The sequence below is a fragment of the Pan troglodytes genome, chromosome 21, assembly GCF_028858775.2.
Source record: "Pan troglodytes isolate AG18354 chromosome 21, NHGRI_mPanTro3-v2.0_pri, whole genome shotgun sequence".
Lineage (NCBI taxonomy): Eukaryota > Metazoa > Chordata > Mammalia > Primates > Hominidae > Pan > Pan troglodytes.
The window spans coordinates 69,378,933-69,406,361 of NC_072419.2; the positions used below are offsets into that span (position 1 = coordinate 69,378,933).

The 27,429-nt window shown below is 54.2% G+C and overlaps 1 long non-coding RNA gene across 1 annotated transcript; it reads left to right on the forward strand.

Annotated features, from left to right (window-relative positions):
* Positions 1-15,297: 15,297 nt before the first annotated feature.
* On the forward strand, positions 15,298-26,372 carry LOC104003648 (uncharacterized). Its single transcript, XR_002940917.3, has 5 exons — positions 15,298-15,568; positions 20,602-20,713; positions 20,920-22,043; positions 22,793-23,944; positions 24,328-26,372. It is a non-coding gene; the product is annotated as an uncharacterized LOC104003648 (long non-coding RNA).
* The last annotated feature ends 1,057 nt before the right edge of the window (positions 26,373-27,429 follow it).

Genomic DNA, 27,429 nt, shown 5'->3' on the forward strand with positions numbered 1-27,429 from the left:
TCAGCATGGCCTGTTGGCGAAGTCCTCAGACTCGAAGCCCCTTTTCTGCGCCAGCAGTGACCAGGCTGTGGTCAGCATGGCCTGTTGGTGGCCTTTGACTTCCTCTGTTGGCAGATGGCTTGAGGCCCCCCAGTTCAGGGCCACAGGTGACTTCCCCCTTTCCCAGCTGGTGGGGCCCTGCAGGCTTGACCAGCCCCAGGCTCCAGAGCGCACAGAGGTGGCTGTCCACAGAGCACGGGAGGCATGGGAGGGTGTGCTGGTGCCTGCTGGTCATCCAGCTCCTCGCCCATTAAGGAGCCCGCTTTCCCCTTTGGGAGGCCACAGGGGCTGGCGAAGGCCCTTCAGCTGTGGCTCAGGTGGGCTGGGCACCATTGCAGGAGAAGCCTCCTCCAGATGGGAGGAGGTAGGAGGTGCCTCCTCCAGGATCAACCCCAGCTCCTTAGCGCCAGCGAACAGACACAGTAGACACACGCAGGAACAAGCACATGTTCCAGGCTGCACCGTCTGTGTCTTTCCCTTTTTGGGGTCCTTGCATTTCACCCTGACCTGGTTCTGGATTCAGCTTTTAAGGGCACACTGATTGGCAGCCAGGCCACTGTGAGCGCTGGCTCCAAATGTCCTTTTGTTTTGTTTTGTTTTGTTTTGTTTTGTTTTGTTTTGTTTTGTTTTTTGAGATGGAATCTCTGTCAGTCATCCAGCCTGGAGTGCAGTGGCATGATCTTCGCTCACCGCAACCTCCGTCTCCCGGTTTGAGTAATTCTCGTGCCTTAGCCTCCCCAGTAGCTGGGATTACAGGTGTGCACCACCATGCCCAGCTAGTTTTTTTGTATTTCTAGTAGAGACGGGTTTTCACCATGTTGGCCAGGCTGCTCTGGAACTCTTGGCCTCAAGTGATCTGCCCACCTCAGCCTCCCACAGTGCTGGGATTATAGGTGTGAGCCACTGCGCCCCGCTTCCAAATGTCCTTGACAACGGCCACAGCATAGCCTGCAGCCAAGGGGCCAGGGCTGATCGCGAGGGCCTGCGGTCATTCCTCCACCTTCAGTGCCCTGCCTGGGCACCCCCGTGCAGCTACCACGTGGGGAAGGCACTTGGCCTCTTCCCTCATCTTCAGACTCAGCCAACTTCTGGGGCTCCCTCGGCAGTTGGGGCTAACTCAGTGGGTCAGGTGGACCCCGGCTGTGCGTGCAGCCCCCGAGAGGGTCGGCAGGTACGCGGAGGCCCCCTTGGCTCTGCTTTGCTCTGCCTGCGGCTCCGGTTGGTTTGCGATGTCTTTGGTTCCATCTCTTGCCCCCATGTGACCCCATCGTCTGCCTGGCCGGGGGCTCCCTTGTTGGAGTGTGGGGCGGGCCCCCACCCGTGTAGGAAGAGGAGAAGGCCAGGCTCTAAGCCCCACTCAGCTCCTCGTCCTCGGAGGGGTCCTGGCCCTAAGAGGGCTTGTTGGGGTCACGCAAGCTCACAATGGCTGTGGTCCTCAGAGGTGGGACAATCGGGCTGTTTTCCGATGGTGTTTGGCAGAAAGTGGGAGTCAAAGCTTAGAAAAGCCCGAACAGAAATGGTTCCCTGAGGCTGGCGGGAGAGTGGCACTCGGGATATTAAAACAGCGAAGTCGGTCCTGGCCAATTATCAGCCAGCTGGCCTTGCTCCGGCGCCCAGAGCTCACAGGGTGAGTCACCATCTGCGGCTGAGCATCCCTGTTCAGTGAGGGAGACAGATCCTGTCCTGTTCCCTCCTCCCAGCTGTTTGTGGCCTCCCTCCTCAGGCTGCCTGGGAAGCTGTTTCAGAACCTTCCAGTCCCCTCCTGGCTGGCCCTGGGGCTCTGTGGAAGTCCTGCTTCCCCCAGCAGTGCCTGGCCCTTTGTCCCCGACCCAGGAAAAGGTGAAGTGGGGGTACTTCCTGTGCATGACACGCCCCCTTCCCTTCTCCCAGCCTCCTGCCTCGGGGCTCTGGCAAGAAAGAGGGCCTGAGCTGCAGGAGAAGGGCTGGCCCAGGGCAGGGTGCCCGGAAGGCGGAAGGATCCCAGCCCAAGCCACAGCCCCACCAGATGGGTGGGGGCCTTCATCACAAGAAAGATCAGAGAGTTGCCCTCTGAAGCCTTCGCAGTGGCCCTGACACAGGCTGCCAGGGATCCGTCACTCAAGGGAAGGCCCTGGGGGTCGGGGGCTCTGGCAGGGGTGACCACAGTGGTTAGGGGCCTGTGTGAGAAAAGGGACCCCTGATGTCCCATCAGGGCCGGGAGGGGAACTGGAGGCCCTCCTGGCACTCCCTGGCCCCTCCTCTGGTGCCTAGCACCTTCCAGTGCTTTTCCCAAGAGGAAGGGAGAGCCTGGTTTCATTACTAAGCCCTCTGTGTCCTGTCCGTGTCCGTGTCCTGTTTGTGTCTGCGTCCTGTCTGTGTCCATGTCCTGTCTGTGTCCGTGTCCTGTCCGTGTCCTGTCTGTGTCCTGTCCGTGTCCTGTCCATGTCCATGTCCTGTCTGTGTCCTGTCCGTGTCTGCGTCCTGTCCGTGTCCTGTCCATGTCCACGTCCTGTCTGTGTCCTGTCCGTGTCCGTGTCCTGTCCGTGTCTGTGTCCATGTCCTATTCATGTCCGTGTCCTGTCCATGTCCACGTCCTGTCTGTGTCCTGTCCGTGTCCACCTCCTGTCTGTGTCCTGTCCGTGTCTGTGTCCATGTCCTATTCATGTCCGTGTCCTGTCCATGTCTGTTTCCGTGTCTTGTCCATGTCCATGTCCGTGTCCTGTCCATGTCCGTGTCCTGTCCATGTCCTGTCTGTGTCCATGTCCTGTCCATGTCTGTGTCCTGTCCGTGTCTGTGTCCATGTCCGTGTCCTGTCCATGTCCGTGTCCTGTTTGTGTCCTGTCTGTGTTCGTGTCCTGTCCATGTCCGTGTCCTGTCTGTGTCTGTGTCCATGTCCATGTCCTATCCATGTCTGTGTCCTGTCCATGTCTGTGTCCTGTCTGTGTTCGTGTCCTGTCCATGTCCGTGTCCTGTCTGTGTCCATGTCCTGTTCATGTCTGTGTCCTGTTTGTGTTCGTGTCCTGTCCATGTCCGTGTCCTGTCTGTGTCCATGTCCTGTCTATGTCCGTGTCCTGTCCGTGTTCTTCTTCACCCTGATGTGCGGGGAGCTCTTTCGGCCTTTCCTTTACTGCAGCCTGAAAAGGAAAAAAGAGGGAAAAGCAGGCACATTTCTTGACCAGAAAAAATAAACAAAAACAAAAGCCCCTTGTGCTCCATGAGGGAGAGCGTGAAGCCCCCGAGCACCACTGCCCCCGGTCCCAGGAGGCTCAAAGTCCTCTCTGCTCAGAGAGCCGGGGGTGCTTGGCCCCACCCTGTCCCACCTCCCCAGCCACTTAGTATTTACATGTATAGCTGGACCCCGAGAGAATCCCCATTCTAAGCCCAACAGTACATTCTGGGGCGTTTTAAAGAAGATAAGAAAGTAGCTCAGAGGTTTGCCAGGCTGCCTCATTCCTGGGATTTTTAGTGTGAGCCTTGGAGCTGGTGGGCTTGAATGTGGGGTTCCTGCAGTTGGGTCCCCTTGACGCCCCTGGCCCTTCCCTGTCACTCTGGGGTGTAATTGGGAGTGTCCTCCAGGGTTGAGGGAGTGTGGTCTCGAGCTGGTTGGACTCAAGGCTGTTCTACTTTTTTCTCCAAGTTTTGTTTATTGTGGTAAAACACACATAAAATTTTATCATCTCAGCCATTTTTAATGAACAGTTCAGTGACACAAAGGACATTCCCATGGTTGTGCCATCACCACTGTCCATCTCCAGAACGCCTTTCACCGTCCCAAACCCAGGCTCTGTCCCCATTAAACAGCTCCCCACGCCTCCTCCCCCAGCCCCCGGCCTCCCCTTTCTACTTCTGTCTCTACAAATGTGGCAGCTCTGGGACCGCGTGTGAGTGGACACCTACAGTATTGTCCTCTGCGACTGGCTGATTTCATTAGCATGTCCTCAAGCTTCATCCACGTCGTAGCCTCCGTCACAATTTCCCTCCTTTTTAAAGGCTGAATAATATTCCATTGTGTGGATAGACACATTCTGTCTATTCATTCATCTCTCAATGGATACGGTTGCTTCCATGTTTTAGCTATTATGAACAACGCTGCTGCAAACATGGGTATAAAGTGTCTCTTTGAGGCCCTGCTTTCAGTTCTTTTGGGGGTGCACTCAGCTGTGGAATGGCTGGATCACATGGTCATTCTGAGTTTTGTTTTGTTTTGTTTTTTTGTTTTTGTTTTTTTTGAGACAGAGTCTTGCTCTGTCACCCAGGCTGGAGTGCAGTGGCGTGATCTCGGCTCACTGCAACCTCCATCTCTTGGGTTCAAGTGATTCTTCTCCGTCAGCCTCCCCAATAGCTGGGATTACAGGTGCCGGCCACCACACCTGGCTAATTTTTGTATTTTTAGTAGAGACGGGGTTTCACCATGTTGGCCAGGCTGGTCTCGTACTCTTGACCTTGGGATCTGCCTGCCTTGGCCTCCCAAAGTGCTGGGCTTACAGGCATGAGCCACTGTATCCGGCCCATTCTGAGTTTTTTGAGGGAGTGCCATCCTGTTTTCCACAGTGGAGGCACCATTTTACATCCCTGCCAGCCGTGCACAAGGGTTCCAGTTTCTCCACATCCTCACCAACATTTCTTATTTTCAGCTTCTTCTTACGGTAGCCATCCCAGCGGGTGTGAGGCGCATTGCACTGTGGTTCTGATTTGCGTTTTCCTCGTGGTTAGCAATGTTGTTTCACGTGCCTATTGGCCGTGTGTGTGTCTTTTTGGAGAAACACTTAGCCATGCCCTCCGTGCATTTTTGAGTCGGGATTTTTGCTCTTATTGAGTTTTAGGAGTTCTCTATACATTTTGGATGTTCATTCCTTATCAGATATATGATTTGCAAATATTTTCTCCTGTTCTCTGGGTTGCCTTTGATTCTGCTGAGATTGTCTGTTAAGGTGAATAATTTAAAGTTTTCCTGAAGTCCAGTGTGTCTGTTTTTTCTTTTATTGCCTGTGCCTCTGGTGTCATATCCAGGAAACCGTTGTCCAATCCAGGGTCATGAAGCTTTGCGAGGCTGTTCTACTTTATTTCCAGGGAGCTGCACAACCTGGGGTCTTCTCTGGGGCCGTGGGCTCTGAGGGCCGAAAGCCACGTTCCCCGGGTGTTGGTGTGGACCTCGGCACAGCCCCCACTGACCTGCGTGGGCCGAGGTCCTGCAAGAGAACGGGCTCCATTTGCGTCTGAGGGCCAGGATGCCTGCACTGGGGATCACGCTGTGCCTCGGATGGAGCCTCCGATCTCGGGGATGCCATTTTACCCTGGAGGCCATTGGGCTTCATGCCCCACGGGCATGGTATCGGCTTCCGTGTGGCCCCGAGAGCAGGGCAATCCGAGGGCAAGGCCAAGGGAGTGGTGAGCGTGGCCTGCAGGGCGGAGCCAGGAGAAGTGAGGTGGGGCTGGAGGTCGCCTGGGCTCTGTTTGGTGGGCAGAGGCAGGAAGCCACTGGTAGCTCAGCACAGCACAGGGCTGATGTCAGGGGCGGCACCTGGCCAAGACCCAGGGAGCTGGGTGCTTTCAGCTTCTCTTTGCCAGTCAGCTGCTATGAGGGCCTAAGCACCTCCCATGGCTTCCTGCTGAGACACCTATTTCCCCCATGACTTCCTGCTGGGACAGAGACCCCCTCTGAGAGGCAGATGCCAACCCTGAGCAGGCCCCCGAGGTCCCCTCCCATTCTCCTGGTACCAGGGCTGGGCGGGCAGGGTTCCGGCCTGTGGCACTCAGGCTGGTGATGTCAGAATACGCTGCGGGTGCCCTGGACTCCTGCTCCGGTTCCCTGAGGGGTCATGACCCTGAGTACTCATGAGAGACGGCTTCTCACACTCACTTCCGTGTGCCTTCCCCAAACGTGGAGCTGCCTCCTGGTGCAGCCTGAGGCATTTTCTCATGGTCTGTCCAGAACAGTTTCTGGGTCAGATTCAGTTTTCAGAAGCAGAAGCCACAGCATTCGTCCTCTGCTCCATCCACACGCGGCACCCACCCCAAGGAGGCGGCACAGCCTGGCGCCAGCCGCAGGGCTCAGCAGAGAGAGGGGAATTAAACAGCCACTGGCTGGGAAAGGACGTTTCAAGGGCGTACCACGTGGCCAATTCAATGGAAAACCAAATTGCAAGCGGGAATGTGCATCAGAACCAGCCCGGAGCCAGCAGGCGTTGCCGGAGCAGGGTGGTGGGAGGTGGCGTTCCAGGCCTGGTTGCACTCCGGTTTGTCCTTCAGGTGCGTGAGGCCGCCTCTGCCATGGCTCTAGGCACGTCCCTGCCAGTGGGGGCTCCAGCATAATCCCTTGTCCTGCAGACACAGCACCCCCCACCCCCCGCAGGAAGTGCTGCATCCGGCTGCCTGGGCCGTGGTGCCCCTGGGGTCAGGGACGTGGCAGGTGCGGAGGCCGTGCTCGGTGCCAGGCTCTGAGAGGTGACATTGCCTCACCTGGGTCGAGCTCCAGCCACCGAGGATGATGGAATGACTGGGGTGTCTTCCGGGAGCCGTTTGATTGTCTCTGGAGAATCAGCCGAGGCTGGTGCCGCCTTGGAGCAAAAACAGGGGAAATGAGACTCCACACCTTCTGCCAAGACTTTAATTCTCTTCCAAGCTTCAGAACTGAAATAATTTTAGAAGTCATTGTTCATCAGCTGGCTCTGTTTTCCACAGCTTAAAAATGTCCTGAATGGTTGTGGAGTCAGGGTGCTAAAATAACAACGCAAACCGGGAGGAGGCCGGGATGCAGACAGAAAGAGAGGACCCGGCCTGAACCAAGCACTGGCCGCGGAGGCTCGTGGCAGCGCTGAGGGGAGGACGGTAGCCTCCTGCCTGTGGCTGCTGGGGCTCACATCTGAGCGCCACTGGCTTACCAGGACTCCGACTGGGCTTGCCAGGCAGTGGCCCTTGGGAACCGGGGACATCCAGGCAGCCAAGGCCTTGCTCTCAGCCATGCATGTCACTGGCCCTCAACAGGCTTTCCTTAGATCGGCATTTTAAACAAACCCCAGGGTGGGTTCTGGTGAGGATGCTCTGTTCTCTGTGCTGTCCTCTAACTGCAGGGACGCTGGGTCCGCAGCTTCCATGGGCTGGGCGGCTCTGGTTTGGGCCGGGGTGGATCCTGGCTGTGCATTCGTGGACATCAGCTTCTCTAGGGTTTGGGATGGGGGATGGTTTGTCTCAAACCCCCAACCCCTCACTGGACCTCAGGCCTGCTGCAAAGCAGAGGCTAGGGTTCGCTTTCCCTCGCTGCCCCATGCAGGCTGCGGACACTCCAGGAGATGCTCCGTTTTCCTGCCCAGCAGTCACCATCACGGAGATGGAGGCCTGAGGTGCAGTCTTCTCCCCCTGCTTCTCTTCCTCTTGTGGGAATCACTGCAAATGAGGCCACAGCAGCCTGGGCCTTGCCAGCAGCAGATGCTCAGTGGTAGAGCCAGGCGGCCCTTTTCTCCTGAAAGCCTTGTCCTGGGTCAGGCCCGGGAAGGAAAGGATGGGGACAGGAAAGGACGAGGCTGAGGCTGCCGTCCCCCAGGGCAGCCACATCTGGGCAGCCCCCGGACAGAGCCTGTTTCAGCCCTCAGACTTCACGGGGCAAGATCACAGCCCTCTCACCTGGCTTCATATGGCAGTGCCACAGAGGCCCCTCCCTGACTGCTCCAGGCTTTCCCTGACCCCTCCCTGACCTCTCTAGGGATCTCGTGGGGACCCACAGGCCATACGACATTCCGAGGGCCTGGAACGGTGACTTCCCTGACACTTTTCTGTTATTTTAAGTAAAATAATACATGCTCACCACCAAGGCCATTTCTGGTTGAATTTTTTTGGCTCAGATTAGATAATGCTAAATTTTATGCTAATTTAAAGTGTCAAACAAGAGGCCAAGCCGCGGTTCTCCGTGGTCCCCTGCTGCACCAGGTTATGTAACCGTGTTTCTCCTGCTCGTTTGCCTGGCGCCTCCCAGGCCCATGTCTTTTCTATTTTGGGTGTAGACACAGGCCTTCTGTCTCAGCTTTGGAGCACAAGGGTCTGGGCGTCCTTCAGTTAGGGGAAGGGCTTTGATCCCAGAGTGCCTGCGACCTTGTGGGGACAGCGTGATCATGAAATATGGGATTCAAAGGTTCCCAGGTTTGAGATGTTGACACGTGAGTACTTTGCCTTCACCAGTCCTGGAAAGACCTGGTGGGGGAAGAGGACAATGACAGAGTTGCCGTGTGGATGGGCGGCGCGTGCAGAAGGCAGGGCCTCGGGCTGCAGGGGGATGTGCCCCTGTCTGCCTCCTGCCTCGAGTGGTCAGGCCGGTGCTGGGACATACCCACTTGCCCCACCCCAACCCGGACGGACAGTCCTTGTGCCGAGCCCTTCCCACGGGAGCATCTGTGGGATGCAGAGCTGCCAGCACCGGCATGTCCACCTGGGGCCACTCAGCGTTTTGTTTTTGATGTCAAGGTGAATGCCCCTGTGTAGGTTCAGCAAAATGAAGGACTGTATATTAAGTGTGTTACACACACATGAATGAATGCCTGGCCTTGTAGAATGAGGAAACTCACCAAGCACCTACAAGGACCTGGAGAGAGAAAGAGGTGGGAGGGAGGAGGGGTGGGCCGAGACCCCAGCCCGTGGAGCTCATGGTGGGTGAGGGGAGAGGAGAGATGCTCAGGAGAACAAAAGCCAGCCTGGCTGGTGGTGAGGTCACGGCCAGGGGAGCACCCAGTAGAAGGGGACAGCAGCTGTAAACAGTGAGGACCAGGAAGGGCTCCCTGCAAAGGGGCAGTGTGGCCAGGACTGGAGGGAGGCAGGGGCGTCGAGACCCGCGGGGGCGTCGAGACCCCCGTGTGCCTGAGCACGGCCTATGCCTGCCCAGTGGCTCCAATGAGAAACGTCCCACGTGGGCTGCCAGTGGACGAATTGCCAGCACCTGCCATCTCCTGACATCACTCTCCTTCGAGGCTCACTCTTCTTCACTCAGAGTTGCTCACGGAGTTGCCTGTTCCCTCATTCACTCATTCGTTCAGCCACCAAATTACTCATTCATTCATTCACTCACTCACTTATTCATGCGTTGAACACCTGGCTGACGTTTTGGGGAGCAGGGTTGGGACGTGCAGCACCCCACAGCGCTTTGTGGAGCACTGATGGCCTCACACCCCTTGACCACCGAGCACCAGCCCCTGGGCCGCGAGCCAGCCAGGCTGTTGCCGTGTGTGAGACCCAGAGGCAGAGGTGGGAGCTGGGCCCCACGCTGAATTCATGGCCTTTTGTCTGCCTCTGCCCACCTGTGTCTGTTTATTCACCCGTCCCCTCCCTGCACCCCAGTCCCCACACCCACAGCAGCAAAGGCAGCCCCAGCATTGACACCCAGCAGTGGGGGCTGAACAGACCCCAGACAAGGAGGGGCCACCAGGAAGCCTCTGCCAACAACAGCCCCACTAGGCCTCCTGCTTCCTGTCTGCCCTGCCAGCCCTGGTCAGGATGGCATTGAGGGTGAGGGCATCGGGGGCCATGGCCAGGATGGGAGGAGGCAGCGCTGCCACCCACCACCCCCGGCTCTGGGGATCTGGACTCGGTGCCCATCCCACTGAAACCATCTGCTGTCCTGGAGCCCAGAGATGCCCGGGCCTGCCGAGGTGGGCAGCAAGAAGGTGCGATGAGGTGTTTCTACAGAAATAGCAGGCTGGCCATCCCACAGACAGCACAAGGACCTTCACCCTTTCCTCCCAGAGAGGAATCTGCATGTCTCCTCCCTCCCAGAGAAAACAGGAGCTCCTTGTCCAAGTCATTCAGGGATTTTCCAAGGGAGAGGGAGTTTTTTTATTGTTTGTTTGTTTGTTTTCAGAGTCTTGCTGTGTCACTGAGGCTGGAGTGGAGTGCAGTGGCATGATCTTGGCTCACTGCAACCTCTGCCTCCCTGGTTCAAGTGATTTTTCTGCTCAGCCTCCTGAGTAGCTGGGATTACAGGTGCACACCACCACGCCCAGCTAATTTTTGTATTTTTAGTAGAGATAGGGTTTCGCCATATTGGCCAGTCTGGTCTCGAACTCCTGACCTCAGGTGATCAGCTTGCCTTGGCCTCCCAAAGTGCTGGGATTACAAGCGTGAGCCACCACGCCTGGCCAGGAGGGAGTTTTTAAAGAGGTCAGACCTCTTCCTGCTTTTGGGGTGCAGAGCCAGCACCATCCAAGGAGATGCTGCGGGGTTGGGAGGGAGGACCGGGTCCATGCTCCCCAGTGGAGGTGCCGGCTCTGGGAGACACAGGGCCCCTCGCCCTGCATGCATGCACATGCGGCTTCTCAGGGCAGCTGGACTTGCTCTGTTCATGAGCTCTTGGCCTTCTGAAACTGCTGGTTAGAGGCCAGTTAGAATGCTTGGCCTAGAGAGGCCCCTGTTCCCCCATCGGAGCTGAGCTGCCATCTCTCATCAGAGGCTCGTGTCAGAAAGCCCTGGTGGAGGAAAGCCAACACTTGGGAAGCACAGGGAGGCAGGCTGGACCTGGCGTCCTTGCGGGCTGTTGGCAACACCGTCTGGAGAGGGACCGGGCCCTGTGCCCGCCAGTCCCCAGGGCGGGGCGGCCTGAGCTGGCCTGGTCTGCTGTCCTTGGGATCAGGCCAGGACTCAGCTCTGTGCCTGGGGGCCCTCTCCAAGGTGCTGACGACACCATGTTCCAGCCTTCACTCCTGCCAGCCTGGGAGACCTCCGAGCGGCTTTAACAAACCCCATCGCAACTGGGCTTGCCTTGAACACAGCCCTGGACAATGGCTCTGTCTGGGTGTCTTTGGGAACACACGTCTTTTTACTAACCTCAGTCAGACCTTCAGCCTTCCTTGATCCAGCCTCTCTGTTCTTCCCCTGCTCCTCCTCCCCACCCCACCCTCCCTCCCACAGCAATTCCCCAAAGGAGCAGAGGCAGAGGGAGAGCCTTCCTCTGCTTGTCCCTTGAGAAGAGGATGTGGAAACGTCAGAGATTCTCCTGAGAGTTGCAGTTCAGGCAGGCGGGGAGGACAGACGTACTTGGGACACTTCCTGCCGTGATTCCAAACTCTGCTGACCCAAGGAGGAGGTCTGCATGCCCCGGGCTGTTGACTGTGTGACACTGTGTTTATGCTGAAATATGGAGTCCCAGGAGGCTGGGCCATTTCCCTCTGTTTCTTTTCTTTTCTTTTTCTTTCTTTCTTTCTTTCTTTCTTTTTTTTTTTTTAACACAGGGTCTCACTATATTGCCCAGGCTGGTCTTGAACTCCCGGGCTCAAGTGATCCTCCTGCCTCGGCCTCCCACAGTGTTGGATTACAGGTGTCAGCCAATACGCCTGGCCCCTATTTCCTTTCCCACTTAATGAAACAAAATATTTAGCTGGATAACAATTATTTCACTTTCTGAAGTCAACACGAGTCTATTTGCAAATACCTAGAATTCATTCTAGTAGCAGGAGGCAAAACTATGAGCCTGTGTTGGTCAGCGTGGCTCTGCTGCTCGGCTTTTCATGCCACATTAGATGGGCATCTGCCCAGTACTGTGTCCCCCTTTGCCCAGCATTCAGCCCTTGTCATTGAGAGGGGACAGATGCAGGTGGAGGATGAGAGCAGGCTGCCAGAGCTGAGTGTGGGCAGGGGTGGAGGCAACCTGAAGTAGACACTCTGCTGGGTGCTCAAGCTGCCAAACCCTGCTGGTAAAACAGAGATGCCTAAAGGATTTGGAGCCAGACAGGGAGGCTGGGTGGGGGGAAACAGCCCAGCATGGTGGGCTAGGGCATGGGCTCTGGACAACTTGTGTCTGGTGGAGTGCTGACTCTGCAGTGAGGGTGTGACCTTGGGGAGCTGAGAAGATTGAAGAGCTCATTTTTGAACCCTCATTCCTTTCTTGGTTTCCTCATCTGTAAAGGGGTCATGTTACTAGGGTCTCATGTAAACTCTGGCCCCTTGGTCAGCACTCAGCTTCACAGGTGTTGCCTCGGTCCCCAGCTCTCAGGTGCCCGGGCTGGTGAGAGGGCACTGCGCCAGGCGCAGCAGCTCTGCGAGGGTGGTGACCCAGGACACCTACCCTTCTCTGCAGCTCAGCCTGTGAATTTGCACCATAAATTTCAATGAAGTCATCTTAAAAAGATCTCACTTGGTTCCTTCTCCTTCCAGAGGCGGGTGGGTGGGAGGCCCAGCTCCCCTTTCAGAGAGGACCTTCCTCACATGCTACCCTGTCCAGCCCCACGCCGTTTTTGGTGACAGGGGCCTGGACAGATCCCTGGTTCAGAGCCCACCCCACTGGAAGTACAGGAGACTGAGTCAGAGGCCAGTCAGGCCGGATGAGATCAACAGTGATTTGCCTCCAAGCCCTGATTCCTCCCTGAGGAATGCTCCTGAGAAAACGCTGGCTCCCACTCACAGCTGGAGCCTCAAAGGTTGGTCTAGCGCTGACCGTGTGGACCCACGTGCTTCTGTCTGGAAAAGCCCCACAAGCCCCGCCCCATAAGACCCCGCCCCTCTTAGCTCCGCCCACAAGGCCACTTCCCAGCTCCGCCCATCTCGCGTCTGTACCCGACAGGCTCTGCCTGGTTCCATCCCACCGCTTCTCCCACCCACTCTAAGGACCCGCTCCTCCCCGCCCCCGCCCCCAAAGCCGCTCCTCTCACGGCCCCCGACCCCGCAGGCACCGACTATTCTCAGCCCCGCCCCTCGAGGCCCCGCCCCGCGGCTTCCCGCCGGGGATTGCGGATGCGCCTCTGACCCTCCGGTCCGGGCTCTGGGCTCAGGTCCCACACCTGCCCGCGCCCCCAGGCCCCGCCGTCCCCCAGAGCCTGCAGCGGGCGCCGCGCAGGCCGCCGGGCTCCTCCGGGTGGGCCGGGCTCGGGCGTTTGGAGCCGCGCGCCCACCGACCCCTCCCACGGGCGGCGGGGGGAGAGCCCACCCAGAGGCGCAGCGGGGCCGGTGGTGTTTCCCGCCCTCCCAGGGGGCCGCGGGTCCGGGGGCAGCAGCGGGGCGCGGGGCGGAGGGAGGCCCGGCGGGAACGGGCGCCCCCTTTGCACCCACAGCCGTGGAACGCCGAGGTCTCAGCTCCCCTACGGCGCGCGCCCCGAGACCTCGCAAGGGCAGTGCTGGGGACGCGGGGCCGAGACTCGAGGACGCCCGAGGCCGGGACAGGGTGTGGGGGCGTCCCCCAGGCTCCCGGGTCCCAGTGCAGGGGCTCGCGGTCAGGAGGTTAGGTAGATGGGTGAAGGGGAAAAGCGCGGTTCTAGCTGCCTGCTCAGGCTTGGGGCGATGGGAACGTCGGGGTTTGCCCCTCGACCCCCCACCAGAACGCAGATACTTCTCAGCAAAGAGGAGCTTGGGGCAGCCCACTCCCCACAGAGGAAGGGAGGGGCCCGCTCCACGGAGGACCTGGGGGGCTGGAGGAACAGGCACCCCCATGCCAGGCAGGACCCGAGGGATCGGTACAGGGCACGGGGAGAGGGGCCTGGGGGAAGCTGTTGACCCCGTGATCCTTTTTACAAACTTGTAAATCAGAGAGAAATTAATTCAGATGCTGCAATTTTTTCTGATAAACCTCGAAACATGTAAATATCAAACCCTCTTCCTTCAGTCACTAAAACAAATGGAAAACACATTTATTAGCATAGAGATGAGTTTAATCAAATCAGCCTGAGTGCAAATTAGCCACAGGAAATGCAATGAGCTGGGAATTAATTAGCAGCATAATGATGATAAGGTGGCCTGCTGACTGCCTGGAGGCCGCCTCTCCCCACGGTTGCCGGGCTCCTGGCAGCTCAGCTTTTCCTTTGCAAGAGGCCCTGAGCGGGGACCACTGGACAGCCCCCTGGACCCCTTGGAGAGCTGCAGAGGAGAGGCTTCAGGGGGATGCCTCCCTTGGGGGGCAGGTCTGTGTGTTCTAGGGGAGCCCAGCCTACCCTCCCCCGGGGTGCTCGTGGCTTCCTCTCTAGGAGGCCAGGGATGGGGAATGAGGCCTTGGGATGGTTTGAGGCCTTCAGGAGCCCAGGAGAGGGCCTGGCCCCAGGGCAGTCCGGCCCAGAGGGGGCTGCCTGCTCTGAAGGAGGGGCTTCCCAATGTAGAGGTCCCAGTGGCCCTGGGTCCCAGCTGGGGGTGGACTTTGGTGACAGGCAGCCCCCACCTGAACTGGAGGGGCCTCATCGAGGGTCCTAAATGATACTACAAATGAGACGTGCATTTCAAATCTGAGGGCAAGGCTGGGACCCTGGGCCCTGGCACGTGGGACTCTGGAATCCACCTGAGTGCCCATTCCTGCAGGAATTCCTGAGATTGCTTGGCACCTTGTGGGTTGTGGCTGGTACTGAGGTGAGCGGTTGAAATGTCCCCCAGGACTGGTCAGCTACCCTGCCAGTTGGGCTGGGTGCCCAAGTGTTCACAGGGCTCTTGGGAGGACCTGGGTGGCCTTGTGCACCCTGGGGGCTGTTGGTGCAGGGGCTCCCTGGAGGTCGGGAGCTCTCCCTGGGGCCAGCTGCAGCCCTGCGATGTGCCCTCCCCTCCCTGCACAGGCTGGACACACAGGGACACTTCTTCCCCGGAGGCTTCTCCAGTCCCCAGGAATCTGTCCCACACCTGTCATCAGGAAACTTCAGAAGATCAGGAATTTTCTTCTGGAGCTGCATTTTGCACAGTTTCCTCTTTTTAAGGGAGGATGCTCGGAGTCTCCGGTCACCACAGCCGATTTCCCTGAAGCCTCCGCAGGGGGCCACCCCCACAGAGTTTTATATGCTAACAGTTCTTAAATTCGGAGTCCTGTGGGAAGGTGGGAAAGTTAGGTATATACACTTTTTAATGTTTTTGTTTTTGTTTTTTTATTCTACTCAAAAAGTCATTGGTACCTAGGTAACACACTTAAAGAAAGGCACACTTTGTGGCTGGGCACAGTGGCTTACACCTGCAATCCCGGCATTAGGGGAGGCCGAGGCGGGCCAGTCTCGCTTGAGCCCAGGAATTTGAGACAGACTGAGTAACATAGTGAGACCGCATCTCTACAAAGAAAATAAAAGTTAGCCAGGCGTGGTGGTGCGCACCTGTGGACCCAGCCGCTTGGGAGGCTCAGGTGGGAGGATCACTTGTACCCAGGTGGTTGAGGCTGCAGTGAGCCGTGATCAGGCCACTGATCTCCAGCCTGGGTGACAGAGTGAGACCCCGTCTCAAAATAATAACAATAAAATAAAGGCACATTTTGAGAACAGAAGATGTTTCTGAGTTTCACATTTTGCCATATCCTGTGGACAGCTTATAGTGGGACACCAGGGCAGATATTGAAGTTTGATGTAACTTGTGAATGGCTTAAAAAGTGGTAATTTCTTGGGATCAGAAAGCTGATTAAGGCAAGGCTGGGAGGAGTCAGCTTGCCTCTCTTCCACAGCGTCCGCTGGGGCAGTTCAACCCTGTCTGCGGGACCAATCTCCAAGACGTGAGTTGGCACAGCCATCAGTTCGTCTCCATGGATGTCTCCACGGGCAACCTGAGCTCCCACGTGGCATGGTGATGGTTCTGAAAGTGGGTGTTCCAGGAGACAGGAAGTGCCAGTTCCTTAAGGCCTGGGCCTGTGGTAAAATATGCATAACACGATTTACCTTATTAGCCATTTTAAGTGGTATTGAGTCTGTTCCTAATGTTGCGCGGTCATCACGACTGTCCACCTCCAGAACTCTCTTCATCTTGTAAAACTGAAACTCTGTCCAAATTAAACAACTCCCATCCCCCCTCCCTCAAGCCTCGGCACCCACCGTTCTACTTTCTGTCTATGAATTTGACTAAGTACCTCACACCAGTGGAATCATATAGTATTCGCCTTTTTGCGACTGTCTTATTTCACTTTGTATCAAGTCCTCAAATTTCATCCACGTTGTAGCATGGGTAAATTTCCTTCCTTTTTAAAGGCGGAATAATATTCCATTGCGTGGATAGACCATATTTGTATAGTCGTTCATCCTTCAATGGATATGGGGTTCATATTAGCTGTTATGAACATGGGTTCACAGCATGCACATCTGCTATAGGTTATCTTTGAGACCCTGCTTTCAATTCTTTTGGGGGTGCACTCAGAAGTGGAATGGCTGGATCACGTGGTCATTCTATTTTGAGTTTTTTGAGGGAGTGCCATCCTGTTTTCCACAGTGGTGGCACCATTTTACACCCCCACCAGCCATGCACGAGAGTTCCAGTTTCTCCACATCCTCACCAACATTTGTTATTTTCGGTTTTTTCTCACAGTAGCCATCCCAGTGGGTGTGAGGCGCATCGCACTGTGGTTCTGATTTGCATTTTCCTCGTGGTTAGCGATGTTTCATGTGCTTATTGGCCATGTGTATGTGTTCTTCGTAGAAATGTTTATCCAAGTCCTTTGCCCATTTCTGAGTTAGGTTTTTTGTTGTTGTTGAGTTTTAGAAGTCCTCTGTATATTATGGATATTAATCCCTAATCAGATATATGATTTGCAAATATTTTCTCCCATTTTCTGGGTTGCCTTTTTTCCCTGTTAATATTGTCTTTTGGCTGGGCATATTAACTCTGCCTGTAATCCCAGCACTTTGGGAGGCCAAGGCAGGAGGATCACTCGAGGGTCAACAACCTGGGCAACATAGTGAGACCCTGTCTCTACAAAAACATAAAATAAAAAACAGCCTGGCACAGTGCTCCATGCCTGTAGTCCTAGCTTCTTGGGGGGCTGAGGCATGGGGATCACTTGAGCCTAGGAGTTCAAGGTTGCAGTGAGCTGTAATTGTGCCACTGCACTCCAGCCTGGGCAACAGAGCGAGACCCTAGCTCTTAAAAAAATAGTCTTTTGGTACAAAAATATTTATTTTTTACGAAGTCCAATTTGTCTGTTTTTTTCTTTTGTTGCCTGTGCCTTTGATGTTGTATCCAAGGAATCATTGCCACATCTAATATCATGAAGCTCTTGCCCTGTGTTTGTCGTAGTTCATTTGTGTGGCTATAAAGGAATACCTGAGGCTGGGTCACTTATAGAGAAGAGAGGTCTGTTTGGCTCATGGTTCCGCAGGCTGCACAGGAAGCATGGCACCAGCATCTGCTTCTGGCAAGGGCCTCAGGAAGCTTCCGCTCATGGTGGAAGGTGAAGGGGAAGCAAGGGAGCTAGTGCACAGAGATCAGACAGCGAGAGCATGGGAGCAAGAGAGGGGAGCAGCTTCTTTTCAACAATCAGTTCTTGTGGGAACTAAGAGTGAGAACTCACTCCCCCGAGAATAGCACCAAACTGTTCATGAATGATCTGCCCCACAACCCAAATACCTTCAACCAGGCCCCACCTCCGACACTGGGGATCAGATCCCCACAGGAGGCTTGGCAGGGCCAAACCAACCAAATCCAACCACAGCAGTTTTCTTCTAAAAGTTTGTTTATGTTGAACATTTAGGCCTTTGATCCATTTTAGTTAGTTTTTGTATATCTTGTTGGGTAAGGGTCCAACATCATTCTTTTGCATGTGGATGTCCAGTTTTCTTAGAAACACTTGTTGAAAGGACTGTCCTTTCCCCATCAAATGGTCTTGGCACCATTGTAAAAAAATCATTTAACCATGTATGTGAGTGTTTATTTCTGGGCTCTCCATTCTATTTTATTTGGTCTATATGTTTGATTTTATGTCAGTACCATATTACTTTGATTACAGTAGCTTTGTAGCAAGTTTTGAAATCAGGAAGTGTGAGTTCTCCAGCTCTGTTTTTTTTTTTCTTTTTCAAAGTTGCTTTGGTTATTCAGTGTTCCTTGAGATTCCATAGAAATTTTAGGATGGGTTTTTCTATTTCTGCAAAATACGTCACTGAGATTTTGATAGGGATTACATTAAATCTGTAGATTGCTTTGGATAGTATTGCCATTCTCACAATATTAAGTCAATACATGAACATGGGATGTCTTTCCATTTATTTATCTCTTCTTTAATTTCTTTCAGCAATATTTTGTAGTTTTTATTGTATGTCTTTCATCTCATAGGTTAGGTTAATTCTTAGTATTTTATTCTTTTTTATGCTATTATATGTGGAATTGTTTTCTTAATTTCCTTTTCAGATTGCTTGTTAGTGTATAGAAATACAACTGATTTTTATCTGTTGACTTTCTATCTTCTTACTTTGCTGAATTCATTTATTAGTTCCTGCAGTTTTTGTGTGTGTCATATTTAGTGTATTTTACATCTGCAAACAGAGACTTTTTTAAAGTTCTTTCTTTCTAATTTGGATGCCATTTATTTTTCTTGTCTAATCACTGGATAAAACTTCCAGTACTATGTCAAATAGAAGTAGTGAAAGCAGGCATCCTTCCCTTCTTCCTGATATTAGACAAAAAGCTTTCAGTATTTCACCACTGAATATGATGTTCTTTGTGGGTTTCTGATACATGTATTTCATTATGTTGACATAGTTTCATAGTTTGTCGAATGGTTTTTATCATGAAAGGATATTGGCTTTTGTCAAATGCTTCTTCTGCATCAATTAAGATGATCATGTGGTTTTTTCCTTCATTCTGTTAATGTGTATTACATTGATTGATTTTCATGTTGAACCATCCTTGCATTCCAGGAATAAATCCCACTTGGTCCTGGGGCATAATCCTTTTAATATACTGCTGAATTTGATTTGCTAGTATTTTATTGAGGATTTTTGCATCAATGTTTATTAAAAATATCGGTCTGTATTTCATACCATTGTGGTCAGAGAAGTTATTTTGTATGATATATATCTTTTTAAGATCTATTGAAATTTAATTTGTAAACTAACATAGTCTATCTTAGAAATTGTTTCATGTGCACTTAAGGATGTGTAAGCTGTTGCTGTTGGGTAGAATGTTCTGTATATGTCTGTTATATCTTGTGGGTTTATTGTGTTGTTTAACTCTTCTGTTTCCTTATTTATCTTTTGTATGATTATTCTATCTATTATAGAGAGAGGATATTGAGGTCTCTAACTGTTACTGTATTAATAGAACTGTCTATTTCTTCCTTCAACTCTGTCAGTTTTTTGCTTCATACATTTTGATTATCTGTTGTTAGGTGTATAAATGTTTATAATCATTATATCTTCTTGCTGTGTTGAACCTTCTATTAATATATGATGCCCTTGTCTTTGCTCTTCTTTGTCTCTTTTTAAATTGTAAACTCTATTTTGTCTGATATTACTATAGCTACCCCTACTCTGTTTGGTTGCTATTTGCATGGAATATCTTTTCCATCTTTTTACTTTCAATCTATTTGTGTCTTTGGATCTAGAGTGAGTCTTTTGAAGATAGCATATAGTTGGATCATATGTTTTTATTCATTCTTTCAATCTGTGTCTTTTGACTGGAGTCAAACCCATTTACACTTAAAGTAATTACTGATGAGGAAGGACTGGCTTCTGTCATTTTGCTATGTTTTCTATATGCCTTAGAGTTTTTGTCCTGCATTTCCTACATTAGTGTCTTTTGTGTTCAGTTCATATTTTAGTGAAATGTTTAAATTTCTCTTTTCTTTTTGTATACAGTCTATAGCTATTTTCCTTGTGGTTACCATGGCATTACATTTAGCATATTAAATTTCTAATTTGGATTCATAGCAGCTTAACTTTGATAACATACACAAACTCTGCTTCTTTATAGCTCTGTCCCTACCCTTTTCAGTTATTAATGTCACAAAATTAAATCTAAACTAATAATTCTTTTAAGTGCATTAGTCTCAAATTATGTAGAAAACAAAATGTGGAATTACAAACCAAATTTACAGTAGTGCTAGTTTTGACTAATAACTTTTTAAAAAAGTATTAGTATCTTAAATCATATGGGGAAAAAATTGCAGTTACAAACCACTGTGGCAATAATGCTAACTTTTATAATTGGCCATGTATTTGTTTTTATTGAGAACTTTATTTCTTCATACAGCTTCTAGTTACTGTCTAGAGTCCTTTATTTCATCTTGCAGGACTCCCTTTAGCATTTCTTACATGGAAGGTCTAGTGATAACAAACTCCCTCAGCTTTTGTTTATCTGGGAATGTCTTAGTTTCTCCCTCACTCTTGAAAGACAGTTTTGACAGATATAGGATTCTTGTTTGTTTGTTTTAATTTTTATTTTAGCACTTGGAATATATTGGCCCACTGTCGTCTGGCCTCCAAAGTTTCTGATGAAAAACTGGCTCGCAATCTAATAGAGGATCCCTTGTATGTGACAAATTTCTTCTCTCTTGGTGCTTTCAAGATTCCAGAGTCCTCCTGGAGGTGGAGTGTGGAGGGCACATGTGGGTGCACACAGTGGGCCACCCAGACCCCTCTCAGCACAGGGGTTTGCTAGCAGCTCACAGCTCAGTCTCTTTCCCAGGGCCATCCCTCCTTAGGGTCAGCCTCCATCCCAGGACGTGGAGCCCTGCCCCTTACCTCAACTGGGACAACCCTCTCCCCTGCCCCGCCCTCCAACAAAGGGTACTGCCAGAAAGAACCTCCCTATACTGGATTGAATGGTGTCCACCAAAATCGATGAGCTTCCCGGAACTTCGGAATGTGACCTTATTAGGAAATAAGGCCTTTGAAGAAATACTTAGTTAAGATGTTGTACTGAAGTGTATGGGCCCTGATCCAATCCCTGGTGTCCTTATAGGGAGACAAGAGACACACAGCCACAGAGGACAAGGCCATATGAGATGGAGGCAGAGACTGGAGAGATGCGGCCACAAGCCAAGGATGCGTGGGGCCACCAGGAGCTGGGGGAGGTGAGGAACAGATTCTCCAGAGAGCCTGCAGAGGGAACCAGCCTACCAACACCTTGGTGCTGGGCTTCTGGCCTCAGAACTCAGACAGTGAATCTGTGTTGTTTGAAGCCTCCTAGTTTGGTCCTTGGTTACAGCAGCCCCAGGACACTCAGTCCCCAGCAGCCCCTGCAGCAAATCTCAGTGTCTCTCCCCCCATCTGTTTGCAGAGGCCCCATCAACGAACAAACGCAGACAACTCTTCCTGGAGTTTTGCATTAAAGACAAGAAGCTGGGGGCACAGCGAGGGGGACATGAGGTCAAGGCGCTGCTGCTTTGTTAGGTAGGGGAGATTGAGCATGTTTGTATCCTGATGGGAATGGACAAGGAGCAGGAGCATCTGATGGCACAGCAACCAGGGGGCCACCCCTTAAGGACAGGTGGGCCGGCTTGCCTTGGAGCATGGGTGCTTGCTCACAGGCTCAGGGCAAGGCACAGATGCGGGAGGCACAGACGCGGCAGTGGGAGCAGCTGGGTCCATCTTCTCCCAGCTCTGGGCACAGGTGGGAGGCACAGTGCGTGCTTTCCCTGCAGGCTTCCTGTGCTTCGCCCCGAACCATCTCCCCAGGTCTGAGTTCCTCTGCTGGTCCAGGAGGGTCTCAGTGCGGTGGGACAAACTTGTTCCATTGGTGGATGGAGACACACCCAGTGTGGACAGAGGCTGCAAGCATCGGAGGGCGTGTCCATGCGGCAGTATTGGTGTCATGGCCATAAGCTTGGCACTTCCTACAGACTCCGGCCTTGCATTTTCAGCAGCTGGAGCTGTTCACAGCATCCTTCTCACAGGAGTTTTGGGAGCACAACCAGGTGGGGTATGCTTGAAAGCCTTAGAGTGAGGACCAGCACACCCACCCTCCTGGTGTCCCATGCAAAGCTGCTGAAGGGGCTGCTGTGGCTGAAATCTGAGCTCTGGGTGGTGCCTGCAGGAGCCCAAGCAGCTCCAGAGGGAGCCCCATTCCACTTGACCCCTTTTCCTTATGGCAGATTCAGCTTCCCTGGGGTGAAATCGAGGGGCATTTCCCAGTTCTCTCCAGGAGTATGAAATTTCCCTCTTGTTTCTGCCCACCTGAGGGGCTGCACTTGGACCCTGCCATGGGAAGAGGTCTGTTCCTCTCTGCCTCCTGGGGGACCCCCTCCTTGTGTGAGTCCCCTCTGAAGCCCTGCAGAACCTGGTCTGGTTCCTGAACAGTCCTGCCGAGGCCTGGCCTGTTGGACACAGATGCTCAAAATCTACTCAGAGCATGCTGGCCCCTGTGGAGTGGTTCCTGTTCCTGGGGTGCTGAAGTGAATGAGGGTGAGTGATTCCTTTAAACATTCTTTATGTGCTGGGCACAGGGCTAGGGGCTCAGGAACCAGGCGTGCGAAACACATGCATGGTCATGGCCTCAAAGGCCGAGCTCACCATATGTGGACACACATGGACAAGGGGGTCACTGACCTGGGAAGGCTGTGAGGGGCACTGGTCAGGGCGGGAAGGCCTTCCTAGAGGAAGTGAGTCAGGTGAGAAGAAGTTAAGGAGCACCGTTCCTCTTCTTGGGACCTTGGGCATGTCTGTGTCCCCAGCTGTAGCAGAATAAGGTGCCATCTATGGATGTAGTGCTGTGTGGTCTCATGTAGCCCCATCCACGGCCTGACCTTCCTGAAATCCATAAACGCTGAGCTACAGATGTCACATGTGTCTAAGATCACTGGACAGAATTAGCATGCCTCAATGAAAATGAACTACGTCCCCAAGTAATGGCACGATTGCAGTTAAACTTATGCAACTTCAGAAATAACGGCAGATAAAGGGCTAGAGATGTAGAAACCGTGGCTGGCACGAAGGAGGAGCTTAGTGAGCCATGGGATGAAGGAATGTGGTGCCTGCAGGAGCCCGAGTGGCCAGGAGCCCTGCTCTTCCCACCGTGGGACTCCTATGGCCTCCCCACCACTCCAGCCTCCTCCTGGGGCTCCTGTAGCCCCTCTAGTTGGGAGAGGTCATCCCCCAATAGAGACACAAAGTATCAAAAAGCCAAGCATGCTTTTGTTTCCTGTTTCCATCAGGTGTTTCTCTGATCCATAAGAGCCTCCTGCCTGTTCATCCATCAACAGCCTCTGGGGACACCTTCGGCAGCAGGAATCACTCGTGTTGGGTACTGAGTTTGAATTTCTGTGCCCACCTCTGCGCTGGCACAAAGGGGCTGGCTATGTGGAAGCAGAATGTGGGGCCCTTGCTTTAAAGACCTCAGAGGCTGGTTGAAGGGATAAACCTCACACCCCCAAAATTGAGAGAAAACATCAAGGGAGCTGCACCGCAGCACCACCTTGCTCTCTGGGCTTCAGCACCAGGGAGGCGGACAGCTCCATGCACCGTGGCCGCCACCGCCCATCCAGGACTCCAGCTCCCCGCATCATCGCTCTGCTTGGCTGTCGTAGGAGGAGAGCGGCTGCTGCTGTGCATGGGTGCTCGGGGGCGGTGGGGGGTGGGGTGCAGAGGAGGCACCACCCTACCCGGGGCCATCACCAACCAATGGGGATGGGAGCGGGTAGATAAATGCCCCAGCCTCCCCAGCGTCGGTGGACAGTTTGGAAATGCATTCTCCATGGCTTCCCAGAGGGCCCCCAGCAGGCCTGAGCAGCAGCTCTTGTGAAACTGCCCTCCATGGGCTGCTCTCTCTTCCTGTCTCACTGTGTGCTCCGTCCCTCACTTCAGCTTCCTGGTCTCACATCCCAAACACACTACCTTCGTCCAAGTCCTTGTCTCCACCAGGGCTTACATTTGGGGTGCCTAGAAAAGGAGAGAGCATATAATCAATGCCAGGGTGAGTGGGGGGACACCCAGAGCCATGAGGTCCCAAGGAGGGGGCGATGGCAGGGTGGCCCGTGAGGCAGGTGGTCTGGGCCCAATCCCCAGCTCAGGATGGACAGAAGGCAGGAGCAGCCTCGGTGGGGGCTGGTGACAGTGTGAGCTGGCCCAGCAGTGGGTGGGCTTGGCTCCAAGGGTGCCACAGGGACTGTGAAGCAGGCTGGAGAGGGTGGCGAGCGGGCCTCCAGTGGGAAAACCAGGCATGGCACTGAGGCGGGCGGGTAAGTTCAGCCCTACACTCCTCCTCCCGGCCGGACTCTCACGTGGATCTCTCCTTCTGGCTGTGCAGGTTGGATCTATGAACACGAGACACAGAAACACCAGCTGGAGGAGCCCAGGAGGCCCAGCAGGTGAGGTTATCCACAGAACAGGCACGCCGCCCTAGTCCATGGATCACTGAGTGCCCGGACCAGGGCTTCAGGGGGTTCCAGCCGAGGCTTTGTGAACCGGATCCTGGGTCACTGAGTAACCAGAGTGGTCTCAGGAGGTTCCAGCCGAGGCTTTGTGAACCGGATCCTGGGTCACTGAGTACCCGGACCAGGGGTTCAGGAGGTTCCGGCTGAGGCTTTGTGAACCAGATCCTGGGTCACTGAGTACCCGGACCAGGGGTTCAGGAGGTTCCGGCCGAGGCTTTGTGAACCGGATCCTGGGTCACTGAGTACCCAGACCAGGGGTTCAGGAGGTTCCGGCCGAGGCTTTGTGAACCGGATCCTCCTCTTTGCATTTCAAACAGCGGGAACCATCGTAGTCCATGGGCCACTGAGTGCCCGGACCAGGGCCCCGGGGCTTCCTGACAGCAGGAACAACAGGAATCATTCAAACCCTGGAGCCCAGAGGGCAGGACAGGAGCGGCCTTTTGTCCCCCGCGGGCAGGCCAGGGAGGTGGACAGGCCGGGAGCCTGAAGCCTGAGCAGCTGGATGCTCGCTCATTCTCCCGTGGTCACTGTGTTCCCGGAGCCCCAACAGGAGGCCAATTGTCCCACGGGGCGGTGCCTGGTGGGTGTGGTGTCTTGGCGGCAGCCACTGCCTGGCTGTTCTCAGGATCCCAATCCCAGGTGAAGGCTGCAGTCCTCTTGCTGTGTGTGGACTATTTAGCTCTGTGGGCGGCCACCTTGCCATGGGGCCACAGCAGCCATTCCAGAGGCTCCCCCAGGGCCCTCCTCGCCCAGGGTGGGGGTGCTCCCGGGTGTGGCCTGGCTGAGGAGTCTCACTCGCAGGAAAGGTGGCGTGTGACGGGCTGGAGCCGGCCTGCGAAGTCTGCCTGGTGGCCATGGCTCAGGGGCCTGTGTCTCCCGGACGCCCCCAGCGGGGCCTCTCTTGAAGGGACTTTGTGCTCCTGCCAGGAGAAAACAGCCCTAACAGCTGCCTCCTGGGCCATTTCCAAACATTCGTGTGTCAGGCCAGAGAGCGCCAGTTCGTTGCCCTTTTGAGTGGTTCCAAACGTGTGGAGTTGGGGCCCTGGCAGCTTCGGAACACCAGCCCCCCTTCACCGAGGCGTTCGTCATCACCAAGCCTCAGCCAGAGATGTTCAACTGGAAAAACAATCACGGACCCCCGTGGGGGAAGCAGCTTCTGGTCTGGGGACAGTCGTGAGCTCTGCATGCAGCTGCCGGTGTCCCTTCTCGGTGCCTGGCGGGTATCAGGGCTCACCCTTGGCCTGGCCACACCTACCGCCTCTCAGGCCCACACCTCTTCCTGGAAGACACCTGGAGGCTTCAACACCGGCTCACGCCCTTTCCTGGAAGAAACCTGGAGGCTCTGACGCCGGCCCACACTCCTTCCCGGAAGACACCTGCAGGCTCCGACACCAGCCCACACTCCTTCCCGAAGAAACCTGGAGGCTTGGACGCCGGCCCATACCCATTTTGGGACACCAGGGGCTTCAATATCTGTGGCATCAGCTCCTCAGCTCTCTCTTCCCTCAGCATCCCACTGACCCGAAATTCCAGGAGATCCCGAGATGGGCCAAACACAAAACAAGAAAACAACAAAAACGCCCTCTCCAGAAAGTAGAGAGGAGGCTCGGAGTGAAGGTGTGAAGTGCTGTGCCCGGCACAAAGTTCATCCGGACAGAGCGGCTCCTGCCCATCTGAAGTTCCCATTTTCCTACAGAAATGAGTTCCGACATGCACCGCACAGCTGCTCGCTCTCCGCTTTGCAAAGCAGGAACTCATGATGTCTGATGAGAATCCACTCTGCTCTGGTCTGAGCTGGGGCAAATCTTCGTTTGTCCTCCGCCTGTCCAACCCAGCCCTCGCCTGCAGGGCATCTCAGAGCCCAGCACCTTCCCTGACGCTCCGCTGAGCCCGGAGCCACTTGGAGCTCGGGAACAGCAGAGGGAGGGAGGCCACGGGGTCTCAGCACAGAACCAGCAAGTCCGAGGCTGGACATCTGAGCAGCGGGCGGTTGACAGGGCCCATGGGCAGACCCTGCGGGCAGAGGACCGGGGTCTCTGCCTCACCCGCTTCCACCGCCCTTGGGTGCACCTGGCCAAGGCCGTCAGCAAACCGAGCCAGGCCTGTGTCCTGGTTCCCTCATGGGCTCACGGTCCTCCTGCCACCCTGCGAGAGCACCCCCGTGCATGCTGCCTGCAGCTCCCAGCCGCGAACGGCAGAGGCCCAGTCCCGCCGTCACACCCTCGTCCCGCCTGGCTTTCAGCAACGTCACCTTTGCCTGGCAACATTCAGGCGGGGCTGCTCAGGCCTGCTGATTCCATCATTTAAAGACGCCCATTTCTTCCAAGCCAGGGATTTTATGACGCTAAGGATTAGAAGCTGTTATCCCAACCAACCCTGGAGCACTCTATTCTGATTTGATGGTAAGCTTCACTAATAAACTGTTTAAAACATATGCTAATTGTGTTTATTGTATTCTTTAATTATCATATGTATCATTAAGGATGTGCTTCTCCTGGAATCCGAGGGCCTTGCTGCCTCTCCCCGCCGTGTGTGCATACGCGCACATGTCTGTGTCTCCATGCGTGCCTGTGTGTGTGTGTGTGTTCCTAGTGCACAGAACATTTACCTTCTACAAATTAGAAGAAACATCTGTGGGAGCCTGTGGTCAGTTCGGCCTTCATTTAAAGTGAGGATTTAGACAGTCTCTGAGCTTTGCCGCCCCTGGAAGCAGAGGCAGGAAACGACCGGATAAAACAGAACGATGGGGAGTTTCATCCTGTCATTTATTTTGAGTCTGACTACAGATCATTATTTCTCATTTTGGATTTCAGACGGTTTGAAATGCAAGTCTAGCTGCTCAACCAGGGGGCTCTAGAAAGAGGTGCCTGGCTATCACTCAAGGGGTTGTGGGAGCCCAGGACGGTCGGAGGCGCTAGGAGCTCTGGGATTGCCTGTGAGGCTGCGCAGAGACAGGAGTTTAAGATGAATGAAGCACCCCAACCTTGCCCTCTGGGAATGCGCCGTGTTTAAGGCTCCCCTGGTCCTCTCCCGGGTTCCCCGGACCCTTCCCAAGGGCTGCTCTCCCTCTCACCGAGAGCCCCCTTGCCTCCGACCGCACCCCTGTGGCACCTGGTCACCTGCGTTCATGTCTGCAGGTCGGCCTCTCTGGGGGGACCCACACAGCGTCCTGCCTCACTTCAGTAGAGTTTCCATTCAGACCAGATGTCCAGCCAAGGACGTTCTGCTCCCAGGTAAGACATGTGCACCTGCCTCATCACCGTGGGCCAGTGCAGGGCCTGGCAGGAGCTGAGGGTCCTGGCACTGCTCAGGGAGGGTCCCGGGGCCCTGCAGCTCACGTGGTCCTTACCAGAATCAGGCCCTGGCCCTGCGGACTGGCCAAAAACAGGGCCCAAGCCAAGCTGCGTTCCCGTGGGTGG